The sequence below is a fragment of the Sus scrofa genome, chromosome 12, assembly GCF_000003025.6.
Source record: "Sus scrofa isolate TJ Tabasco breed Duroc chromosome 12, Sscrofa11.1, whole genome shotgun sequence".
Classification (NCBI taxonomy): Eukaryota; Metazoa; Chordata; class Mammalia; order Artiodactyla; family Suidae; genus Sus; species Sus scrofa.
Window position 1 is genome coordinate 55,693,770 of NC_010454.4, and position 13,174 is coordinate 55,706,943.

The window sequence follows — 13,174 nt, forward strand, 5'->3', positions numbered from 1 at the left end:
TTTTAAATCAAACGAATTAATTACATGATTTAGATCTTCAACCTCTCTATTTTTGCCCATTGATCTGTCAAAGATTTAAAGAAGCTTAATAATTTCCTCACCACCATTCTAATTCCATCAGTTTCTCCATGAATATCAAACATTTTGCTTTTCTATATTTTGACGCAATGTTATTGCCCAGGGAAAAGTTTGTATCAGCGATATATTCACTGTGAGTTGTAATTTTTGTCAAAACAAAACAAGGCTTCCAGTTTCAAAATCATAGCAAAAAGATGGTTTGGTTTTCCTTTCTTTTCAAAATGATTCCAAACAACAAGGAAAAAGACTAAAACTTAAATTCCATCTTTGATGAAACCAGAAGACTCCCACAGCCCCAGACTATATTGCTTATGTGAACGCATAACCGCCAAATGGCTTAGCAATGAGAGGAGGGTTTATCCCACATACAGCGGAGGGAACCGATGAGAAGCCGGCAGTGTTGCCTGGCTGAGTGCTGGCGAGCCTTTGGAATTAGAGAAAGCAAATACCAGAGAAGTCAGGAGTGAGGTAGAGTTGACAACCAGAGGATTATTTGAAAGTCTTTGCAAGAAGCAGTTAGATCCAGTGTCCCCTCCCAACCCCCCACTAACCTTTACAGTCAGCAGTTATCCCCAATATAAAGCAAGAGGCAAATACTTTTATTAAAAATAGAATCTGAGAGCCTTGAAACTCAGATACCTTGGCCCTAGAGTTGGGCCAGGTGCAGCGGAGGTCTGAACCCAGGGGAACAAGGTCAGAGTCCATCCACGGAATGATGAGAACCTCTCCTAGCAGCCTCAGAAGTCTGGGAGCTGAATGGTGGAGAAACGAAATCCTTCTGCACCCAGCCGAAGGACAGCTCTGCCCACACCGACATTGGGTTGCCAACGGCCACTTACTGACCATACAGTGAAGTCAGTAACTCATGCTTGTAGTTGTCAACTAGTTACTTAGTGCTTAACTCTTACCTATGAACAGCAAAGAATCACTAGACCTCTGAAGAAAGTGCCAGATACAAAAGAGAGGAACCAAAACCAAGAAACAAAATCAGCAGAAGTAAAAAAAAAAAAAAAAAAAAAAGCAGGGAGTTTTAAACTTTAATTTCTTGAAACTTTAAAGAAATCGTAATTAGTATCCTCAGAAATAATAAACCATCATGCATCTGTGAAACAAGTATAGCATGTGGTTTATAAAAGGGACAGGGGGCGGCAATCAGAGAACCAGAAACAGCCTCTGGAAATTAAAAATGTGATAACCGTGATGGGGGGTTCAGCAAAGAGTCTGGAAAACAAAGTTGAAAAGTCTTCAAGAAACTGGAAGAAAATGATAAAGAAACATACAAGAGGAATGAATCCAATTCCCAATTTGTCACAGTTTCTGGAAGAAAAAAAAAAAAACAAGGAAGTGCAGGGGAAGATATTATCAAAGGAACAATAAAATTAACCTTCCCAGAACTGAAGGATAAACGGCTCCAGATGGCTTCCTACCAGATGCTCAGCACAATGGGTGATGAAATATTCACATCAATACACACAGTAGTGAAATTTCAGGATACTGGGATAAGAGGAAGAGCCTGAAAACATGAAAGGTGGGATGGGAAACAGAGCACAAGCAAAAATCAGTAACCAGAACGGCACTGGACTTCAGAAAATAAAAAGCAGTGAGGCAAAGACTTTAAAAATTAGAGAGAATCCGACTCCAACACGGAATTCTAGACTGGCAAGATTTGCAATTAAATATCGGGAATGCAAAAGTTTTTTTTTTTTTTAAAGCTAACACATCTTTCTCTTTGTTTTTTCTCCTTCCAGAAAGCAACTAAAACATGTACTCCTAAAAAATAAATAGGATTCAAGAAAATGAAAGCTCGAGGACTCAAGAAGCGGAGAAAGGGGATGGAGAGAATTCCTAGAATGGTGACAAAGGTAAGTCTCAGCTGACAGCATGGCTTCCAACCGAAAGGTGGTGCGGAAGTGTGGAGGGCTCCAGCAGTGACGTCTCCGGAGAAAGGTGTGAAATGGTAGATTATCTGACAGCTTTAAACACTTGGATTTAAAATAATGTTGACAGATGTCTTACAGAGCTTTTGGTATTTATGGGAAAAGTTATCCACCAGTTCAAAAGGAAAAAAAAAAAAAAACTTTAGCAAATGAAAAATAATGAGGCAAGCTTTGACTCCAAGCAAAACCAAAAGATGTACCAGAAGAAAAATCCTCATAACATTTACTGGTTAAGCGCTTAGCACTATTTGCATAGAGATAAAAACACCTGTGACACACATTGATGGTTACCTTGCCAGTGTCTACACTCCTTTCTTCCTTACAGCAAACCCTGATTTTGTTCATGCAGCAAGGTGCCTATCTAAAATTCTGCGATGCTAGGAGTTCCCTGGTGGCACAGTGGGTTAAGGATCTGGCATCGTCATTACAGTGGCTTAGGTTGCCCTATGGTGAGGATTTGATCCCTGGCCTGGGAATTTCCACATGCCATGGGCATGGCCAAAAAATAAAAATAAAAGTAAAAATAAATAAACAGTCTTGTGACGCTAGAATGCCTTGCAGTTGGAGGTGTGACACAGAGCCTACTAATGAGACATTTGCTAAGGGTTTCTAGGCAATTTTTTCTTTTCCTTTCTCCTCTGACTTCCCTTCATCCTTTTTTTCCCCTGCCCTGAACCATGGGTACAACATTGGAGGTGCAGCAGCTATCTTGTGACCATGAGGACAAAAAACACAAGCCTAAAAATGGAATAACAGAAAAGTGAAAAGACCCTGGGCCCTAAGGACATCTTAAACCACCACAACAGCTCTTGCCTGCCCAAAAGCCACTGTTAGGCATGTCTTCTGTTCCTTGCAGCCAGGCACATTCTGAACTAATACAATACTAGGTGTGGCATACCTCCAAGTTTCTATAGCTACATCAGAAGATTGAGAGCAGAGTAAGATGGGTGTAATAAAATCCTTTGCTGGCATTATAAGAAGCCAGTATTATTGATCAACTGAGGTCTGTTTATGTCCCTTAATTTTAACATGTTTCTTATATATAAGAAACAACCAAAGAGCTTAAAAATATTGCCCTTAGAGTACTGGATGAGGATGATGGATAAGGAGCTGACATATTTGTTAAATCTTTTTAGAGTTAAAAAAAATTAGACTGTGTCCATGTTTAACTTTTTGATTAAAACATTAAATTAATTAAAAAGTAAAGCAAAAATTTTGTCACATACAATGCCTTCCACCTTAGATTTTTACTTTGTCTTCTATTAAATGGTAAACTTCATTTTCCATATTTCCCCCTTTTTAATACTTCAGCCATGTCTTTTCCCACACTTTCATCTTAGTCTGTTTGGATCATTTTATTTTAGGTGTGTAAATTGTAGGCAGTACGCACTCGGGTCTGTGGTTTTTGACCCCACTGGTCTTGTCTTTTAATAGAAAAGCTTGATCCATTTGCTTTTATTGATACAACTCCTATGTTTGATCTTTGCTCTGTCATCTTTTCTGTGCTTTCCACCTTTTTATGTTTTCTTTGCTTTCTGGCTCGATAAATGGATTTAGCATTTTGAGAGACGTATTTCATTTTAAGCTCTCCTGATTCTTATCTTTAAGGTTTTTCAAAAACGCATTTCAAAAGATATTTCTTAAACTGTGTTTCCTTAATAGTCTGAACCACGACTGAAACATTAATTCCTCCAATTATCGTGTTTAAAACAGCGCATAGAGTTTTCCTGCCTTCTTTCTTTTCTGCTTTTCTTCTCTTTTTCTCCCGTATGATCTACATTCACCTTCTTTTAATAGCTTATTTTTGAGATTTCACATTTTTTAAACTCATTCATCTTTTATTCATGTAACAAGCCTCATTCCATGTATTGTACTAGACGAAAAGCTTAGAGAAAGGGACACGATTCTTTCCCTCTGTGCATTTGAAGGAATCAGGGGCAGTCCGGGGATGTGGCATAGCAGAACTATGCTGGTGTTATGCGGAGAAACAAGGAGAGGCACACAACCTGGACTGGCTTATCAAGGAAGACTTCCTGGTGGAGGGGACACTTGAGCTGAATCTTAAATATGATGTGGGTTACTGAGTCCAAGAGTGGGGAGAGGTCTCTCTAGCAGTGGGAGCAGCATATGTAAAGACAAGGAAGTAAGAAGATGCCTCGGGTTGCTTAACCGCAAACAGCTCGTTGTTGCGTGAACATGGTGGCTGCTGAGAACGGAAAGGGTTAGAGAGGTGCAGTGAGGAATCCTCTCACTACATCACAGATGGCCTTGAATGACATTCTCAAGAAGGATGCTACCAAAGAATCCGAAACAGGATGCAAAGAGGATGAGGAGTGGGTAGGAATGAGGATGGAAGGTGTCAGGCTTCCTATGAGGACATTTTTCATGAATAAAATAAAGAGAAAGTGATGGAACAGGAGAAACGAGTATCAGGAGATCTCAAGACTGTGACCTTGGAGGGACAGCAAGCAAGTAACCTCTAACGTGCTACTCCAACCTCTCTGGTCCAGTTTTTCTCCAGCTCTACTGGAAATAGAGTAAGGCTCTTCAGTTTATACCATGAAGAAACATCAGCTCGGAGGTCTCCTTGGTCACATCCAGTGGTTCGAAGGAGCTGAATTTGAGGAGTGGGAGGTCCAGGGAGGAGACAGAAGAGGATAGAAGTCACTTCAAGCCAAATCTCATGAGGCCAATGAAGTTACAGAGAAACTACCTGCCTCAGTTCTCACCCATCCCTTGTGCAGTCTCCCATCTTTTAAACAAACAATGTCAGGAGTTACAAATAGAAACATGCTTTCTTCGTTCAGCTCTGGGTTTTGCTGGACAGAGTGATGCGGCCATGTCAGTGATGTGGTTATGAGCAGATGAGAGAGTCTTTAATTCGGTATTCCTAATACATGTCCATTACACCTTTTGTTATTGTCCCATGGCCCTTGAGTATTTTGTTCTCCTTCCTCTTTGAATTTCAGTTTTTGATGTTTCTATTGATGTCTTCAAGTTCATTGATTCTTTCCTGGCTGAGTCTAGTTTCCTGGACTTGAGTCCATCAAAGGCCTTCTTCATTTCTCTTACAGTGTTTTGATCTCTGGCTTTTCCTTTTGATTCTTTTTTAGAGTTCCCATCTCACTGCTTACATGACTAATCTGCCAGTCTGTTCTTGCATGTTGTCTACTTGCTCTATTAGAGAGCCCTTCGAATACCAATCACAGTAATTTTAACTTCCGGTCTGCACTTCCAACATCTCTGCCAGATTTGAGTTTGGTTCTGATGTTTACCCTGCCTCTTCAATCTGTGGGGTTTTCTATCTTGTTCTTTTTTTGTGTTTTAGTACGCCTTGTCATTTTTTTGTTGCAAGTCTGACATGATTACTAGATTAAAGGAATTCCTGCAGACTTTTCTTCTCCTGACCTTAATAAGATGTGAGTCTCTGTCCACCTGTCTGTCTCTTCCATTCGGGGGGCAGCAGTTTGCCCCTTTAATGTCAGTTTCCTGGTGGATCTAAGAAGAGTTGTTGATTTTCAGTTTGTTCATTTTTTCTCCTGTTGATTGGGTGGGAGAGCTGACTTAAAAGTTCCTTACATGTTGACCTACAAACCTAAAGAAGTCCTTAATTTGGAATTTGATTCACCAGGAGCTGATAAGCGATACTAAGGAAGCTGGTTTCAGATTTTTAGAAGGAGAGCTTTGAAGGATGTCAGGAAAGATCGAGGCTTTGCCTTCAAAGGAGTTTGCTTAGCAGATCCAGTCTTTTTCTTACAGAACCAAGAACTTTAGAGGACCCTCCGTCCCATCCTGTAGGTAAGCACACTGAGGTTCAGAGAGATACAGTGATTTTCTCAAGAGCACACAGCCAGTAACAGGTCTGCGGCTTGAGTCCAGGTCTCCTGATAATAAGTTCGATGTTCTTTCTGGGGCCTGTCTCTCTCCCTGGTCTGTGCTCCTGGGGGTCCTTTAACCTTCATTCAGGGATGAAGGTCACGACGACAAAGGATCTGGATGAAGGGCAGGTGCAGCCTCATTGGAGAGGCTGCAGAGGAGATACCAGGATGATTCCAAACCGGGGGGAACATCCCGAATGGAGGAAAAGGAAAAGGGCCCTGGTGCTTAGAGGAATGTGAGTCACCTCTCTTCTCACTCCCTGGAGCGCTGCACCCGGCCCAGATCTGACAATTGTCTGCACACCGATGCCCTCTAGTGGTTGGAAGAAAGACATCCTTTCCACCCAAACTTGACTCCCAGGGAAACTTGAAGCTTGAGTCCTGGGAGGGAAAAACTGACCCTTCTCCGTCATCCCTCACTTTGGTTTAGAGATTTGTCGAACCAGGTTTTTCTCCTTTTCTACCCTTTAACTTCTTTTTGTTAAACAATCCAACGACATTTAAAAACACGTGTGAAGGAGAATATTACCCCATCTGGAGAACCATATGTACCCACGTGTGAGGTGGGGGAGAGGAAGCTATAGACACACACACACACACACACACAACCAGGGTGTGCAGACGCAAGTACACATCCCTGGGCTGCAGGAAGGCTTTGCGGGTCCTAAAAGCTATGAAATTGGGGAATCTCCCTTTGAAAAACAAACAAACAAACAAACATATTAAAATACAAGTACACAGTTAAGCACAGGGCTTGGAAGAGTCCCATTCATCGGCTTCATGGTGAATAATTCTCGCACATACCCATCTGCCTGTGCACACACAGGGAGGAAGCCAAGGTGGAAGGCAGAAGAGCTATTTTTAATTTTCACTATTATCCCTGAAATCCTATCTATACTGAGAATGGCCCACCTCAGGAAAGGCACCTTGGAAGGCTGTACAATTATTCTTACCATGTTACCGTTGTTTAAAAGATATCTGGAATTGTTATTTTTAATTGCCTTCAGATACTGTGGCATTTTCCTTGGAATATCGTTAATAGTGACTTTTATCATTTAAGTGCAGGTTCTTTGTGTGTGTGCAACAGCCAGATGCACACAGATAAGCACGAGGAGGGCCAGTGCTGTGTCTGGTCAAGAGTGAAGGGTCTTTCTTAAACCACAGACCCATGGTTGCCAAGGGGAGGAGGGGAGGGAGGGATTGGGAGTTTGGGGTTAGGAGATGCAAACTGTTAGATGTAGCCTGGATAAGGTCCCACTTTATAGCACAGGGAACTATCTTCAATATCCTGTGATAAGCCATAATGGAAAACAATATAAAAAGGAATGCCTCTGTGTGTATAACCAAAGCACTTTACTATATGCTAGAAATGAACACAACATTGCAAATCAACTGTACTTCAATTTCAAAAAAAAAAAAAGACTAAAGCGTCCTTTTAAAAGCTACCAATGTCTTCTGCCCTTTCATTTCTTCTATCCTGTGGATTTGTTTCCCTGAAAAGAAACTCCGAAATGACTTTAGTAGTGAAACAATCCTTGGGCTAGTTGTGTGCACGGAGTGGCATGAAGCTCTGCCTCGCCATCTTCCAGTTACAGGAAGGACCATGCACAGGGGCCCAGGTGTGGAGCTGGAGAAACCATTTGTTGATGAGAAGGCCAGGCGCCCACTGACAGCTCCCAGGTCAGCCACATGTGCAGCAGAGACACCAAGGCAGACCCTTCCCAGGGGGGCTCTTGTGTTGCCGACTTCAGCACAAAAGCATCCCCTGACTTTGCTGATCCTTCCGTAGTCAGTACAGTAGCCTAGGATATTTCCATCAGACCTTCTCTTTTTCTGCCCTTCATTCAATATCAAACTTTTGTATCACAGTCTGATGGCTTTTCTAGCTTCTCTGGTCTCTTCCTTGTCCTGCCTCCGCCAGCCGCAACTCCCTGCCCGGGCATTTTTCCTAAAAACTCGTGCTTTGTTAATCCCATCTCGGTTTCTGCTCCTTGGAGGACCAGACACAGCTTTCTGCAGGGATCACTTTGAAAGGAGGCGCCATCTTATATCGATTTAACTATAACAATCTGGCCCCATTTAAACAAATTTTTTTATTGAGGTATGGTTGATTTACAATGTTGTATTCGTTTGAAGTGTGTAGCAAAGTGATTCAGATATATATATATATAGATATATATATAATATTCAGATTATGTATATAATTCAGATTTCATATCTATATATTAGATTCTTTTCCATTATAGGTTATTACAATACTTTGAATATAGTTCCCTGTGCTATACAGTAGGTCCTTGTTGATTACGTTTTTTATTTTGATTATCTGTTTTATATATAGTGGTGTGTATATATTAATCCCAACCTCCTAATTTTCCCCTCACCTTTTCTCTTTGGTAACCATAAGTTCGTTTTCTGTGTCTGTGAGTCTATTTCTGTTTTGTAAGTACATTCATTTTGTATCGTATTTTAGATTCCACATCTAAGTGACATCATATGGCATTTGTCTTTTTCTGACTTACTGCATTTAGTGTGATCATCTCCAGGTCTATCTGCATAGCTGCAAATGGCATTACTTTATTATTTTCATGGCTGAGTAATATTCCATTGTGTATATGTACCACATCTTCTTTATCCCTTCCTCTGTTGATGGGCATTTGGGTTGCTTCCATGTCTCAGCTCTTGTAAATAGTACTGCAGTGAACAATGGGGTGCATGTATCTTTTTGAATTATGGTTTTCTCCAGATATATGCCCAGGAGCAGGATTGCAGGATCATAGGGTAACTCTACATTTAGTTTTTTAAGGAACCTTCACAGTGGTTGCAATAATTTACATTCCCACCAACAGTATAGGAGGGTTGCTTTTTTCCCTACTCCCTCTCCAGCATTTGTTATTTGTAGACTTTTTGATGATGGCCACTCTGACCAGAGTGAGGTGATACCTCGTGGTAGTTTTGATTTGTGTTTCTCTAATAATAAGTGACGTCGAGCATCTTTTCGTGTGCCTGTTTGGCCCCATTGTTTAAATGTTTGATGACTGACAATTTTTAAGCTTCACGTCTCTCTGTGCCTCACATCTGGGGAAAGCCTCCTTGGTACCAGCAGGAGATTGAAACTCCGAGAGCCCCTGCCCCTTCCTGGGAACTCTCACCCTGGCCTCACTCCTTAACTGCTGTGAAAGCCCAGGCCAGGCTCCCTTCCTCCATCTCTCAAGTTATTTTGACCTACTTTGAGAGGCCTGTCTTGCTCTCCCTAGAGACCTCAATTCTGCAAATCATAAACCATGTCATACTCTCTTGGTGAAGGTGTGGCACCATCAGTTTTGACCTCCAAACGAAATTGTAGGGGGGAGTCCGTGTATTTTGAAGGGTGGTCACACAATGTTGTCAGTTGCCACACAGCATCCACAACTAAAACAAGAGCTGCCAAGTCCCCCACCTTCTCACTTGAGAGGATCGCCAGCTCTGTGGTCAGCCCCGTCCTTCAGGGCATGTAGAAGGGGGCCGTGCAGTAAAGATAGGACCACCCACCTGCACCACACACACACACACACAGGCACACACGCACACGCAGCTGCAACAGAAAAGCAAGGCGAGAGGGAGAGGAGGTGGCATTTTGAAGGAGTGTCATATTTGTGAAAAGGAGCTCTTGCTTTTTCTCCCTAAAGAGAAGAGAGAGAGCAACCAGAAGAATCACCCATAACCAAGCGAATCACCCATCCATAACCAGGAGAATCAAGGAGGTGCAGGAAGGTGCTGAAATGCACCTTGCCCAGCTTCAAGACTGAAGAAAGAGCCCAGAGGCAGCAACAGAGACACCAGTGGCTCAGTGGACAGGGGAGCTCACACATCTGAAGCCAGGTCCTGGAGCAACACTCCGCCTGTGCAGTGGACAGTGGGCAGGACACGGTGGCAGTTACGTTCCAGGGGAAAAGGGGAGAGTTCCAGTTACAGGGGAATTATGTCAGGTCAGCTCATTAGTTACCAGGGAAACCAGCAGAGGGGCAGGCCCCTCCCTGCTCCTTTGATAAGCTAGCGTAGCTGAGGCCTGGGGCAACGAAGGTCAGCCAGGTGTGTAGGGTGCCAGTAAAGCAGTCACTGGTCAGGCAGGGGATGGACAGAGAGCAAGAGAACAGCCATCTTGAGTGGCCTGAGCTCCAGGCGGCCTGAAGCTGCTTCAGCCTGTGGGTGGTAGGGGGGCCCCTAAACCGGATGGGATGGGTAGACGGCCTGGGGTGGTGCTGGGAGGAGGAGCCAGTCCAGGGTAATGGGGGGGTGTGGGGCCGCCTGGGGCTCTCTGAAACACCAGCACACATCCTCCCTGAAGTCACCAGTGTTCTTTCAGAAACATGACACCCAGGGAGAACCAGTGGCTACTGGCCAGTGTTAGAGAGGAAACAGCAGCCAACAGGGAAAAAGCCGCTTTCCTGGGAGTTCCCTGGTGGCCCAGTGGTTAGGAGTTGGCACTTTCACTGCTCCGGGCCAGATTCAATCCCTGGCCTGGGAACTGAGATCCCACATCCAGCCTAGCACACCACAACCAAAAAAAAAAAAAAAAAAAAAAAAAAAAAAATCGATTCAATTTATTGAAAAAAGCGTTCCCACTGGGCAGCCAGGAAGGAAACACGTTCACCCCTCTCTCTCTCAACAGGAGCCTGGGACATCTCCATTCCAAGTCTATAGCTATAAGTCCGGGCCTTATGGTTGGGGAAGAGCTGGGGCCAGGCGAGATGGACCAGACTTAGGAAGGACTGGGAAAGCAGCAATTTTAAAACAAATAACACAGAGTCTGAGAAAGGAACCAGACTGATAGAACAACCCAAAGGGACCAAGAAATTATGGAATTCAACCATGATCCCCTGAAGGCACTCAGCATCGGGTGAGGGGGAAGGTGTTGATTACAACCCGAGTAATAGTAGAAACTGGAGAAGCAAATTGTTTTTTGCGTTTCCATTCCAAAGAGTTAACACCGTTCTCTAAATCAGCTACATATGATTTTTAAAAACACAACACGATCTTGAAAGGAAATAATTAAACATCACCTATAATCTGGTGCCGTCTATATATGTACCCATAATTCATTGCCTTTACATTTTTAAACAAAGTTCGTTGAAAGGGTAGGTCATGGCTGTTATTTCCAGCCTCTGTGTTTGCCCACGTGGTTCTTTCCACCGTGAATATCCACCCTCATGCTCCAACTCCCATCTTTCAGTGTAAAAGCTTCTGTTCCTAGAAAAACAAAACTATCCTTCTCTTTCCCTCAGAGTCTGGGGAAGAGAAGGCCCTTGGCTAGGAATTTAATCTATAGCTCTTTCAAGAAGTAATTACAAAGCCCCTGTTAGGCCTTCGTGTAGTCGTAAGAGCAGTTCTTAAGAGGCATAAAGCTGGAAAATGGGCCCATGTCTTATTTCCAGCAGGCTCTAGGGGCGTCCCAGATTGAAAGGGTGGGGGTGCTTACACTGTTCAGACGCGAATTATATAAGGTGTTAATTACACATAGAGAGGAGGCTTTGAAAACCATGGGGATGTAAGAAAAAATACCTCGCTTCCACGTTATGGGTTTAGACTGTAATATCCATTATAATTAATATTTATCCCTGGGAGATGCGGATGCGGGTGCGGCGGAGGCAGAATTGGAAAGAAACCCCCCAGCCTTCCAGTGAGCTGTCGATAGAACAAGGAGGATTGTCTGCAGTGCACTTGCGTTCAGAGACCCCCTAGAGCAGCAACCCGGGCGGCCCTGTGGGACTCGGGATGTTTCCCGGGATAAAGTGGAACCTCTCAGAGCTGGGCGTCTCTGGCGCGGAACAAGGGTAACTCCGAGCAGAGAGTGGTCCCACTAGGAGGACTCGCAGGCTTCCTGAAACCTCAGTGCGGACGGAGGCCGAGGAAGGAGAAAAGGATTCACAGGGAGGTGCAGATCCCAAACCGGGGGCTAGGAGCTGGGGACCCCCGAGGGCATTTCCTGCACGGGTTTAACTTGATGAGCATTTCCCCTGGTTCCAGGGTGAAAGTCAAGGTAAGTGTTTAAATATCTGTGCTCCTCTAGTATGTAAAATGCCCTTTGGGTACCGCAATCCCCATAACAGTTGATATATATATATATAGTGTGTGTGTATATCACGTGTGTGTATATACATACAGACGTATTTGCATGTATGTAAAATAGCGGTGTCAGGAAGAGCACGGGAGCAGACTCGTGGAGGGAGGCAGACCTGCCCGGTCACCTTTCCGTGCCTGGCTGTGCCCAGGGAGAAGCATCCTAGGCGGGAACTGCTTTCCGGCCAAATGCTTCAAGAACTGCGGTGGAACTGGGCACCGTGGGTGGGCAGGAGAGCAGGCTGAGGGGGCCACGGACCAAAACCTCCTCCCTCCTCCCTCCCTGCGAATAGGAGGAGAAAGTGACCTTTCAAAGTGGGAAAAGGCTGACGTGTTGGTTACTCTGTTCACTCCCCAAGGCTGTCTTTCAAATGCCGCATCCTTTACGGAGCCCTGCCTGAGCTCATCCAAGCCAGAGAGGACTGCTCCCCCCCCCCCCGTCCCCCACCTCCGAATGCCGAGGGCCTCCCTTATGGCAGGTACCCGTATCCCCTTGGGAGAGAGTACTTTATAAAGGAAGCCCCGGCCCAGGTCCATCTGCTTTCTTTATGAAGGAAGCCCCGCCCGGGTCCCGTGGGTTTGCCGCCAGAGTCCTGGCGCCCGCTCCTGCCCTCCTCCTCTCTGCCTGCCTCCCGCAGGAGCTGAGCTCTGTGCTCACCCGACAGCCTTGCTCTCCAGCTCCTGTTGGCCTATGGGGAGCCCTTCCATAGGTGGGAGGGAGATGGGGACAAACAGTCCAATCTTTGGAGGTCACCTCAAGGTTACTCTCCCAGCTGAAGGTTGCTGCCCCCAAGGTGGCTGTGCCAGGAGACTGCATCCCTGCCCTTCCAGCCTCCAGTCCATACCACACCTGAGCTCTGTAGGTCCCGGGGCGGTAACACCTCCGCTGCTACTAGCCCAGGTGACCAAACCCTCGCCTATGCTCCCCCTGTATTCATGCCTTCGTAATGAGTTCTACTTGTCATTAGTTAGCTTCATCTGTGTTTCCAGCTGGGATCCTGCCTGATACACTCCTTTACTGAATAAATTGAGGGCATCCCAGTAGATGTTTGAGTTATGCTTGTTTTTGAACCGTAGCTAAAAGATGTGTCGTGCGTATTATAGCTGCCCAATAAGCATTTGTTCAGTACTGCCCCTAGAACTGAGTCTCTCGGCCTAGGCACTACTGACATTTGGGGGTGAATA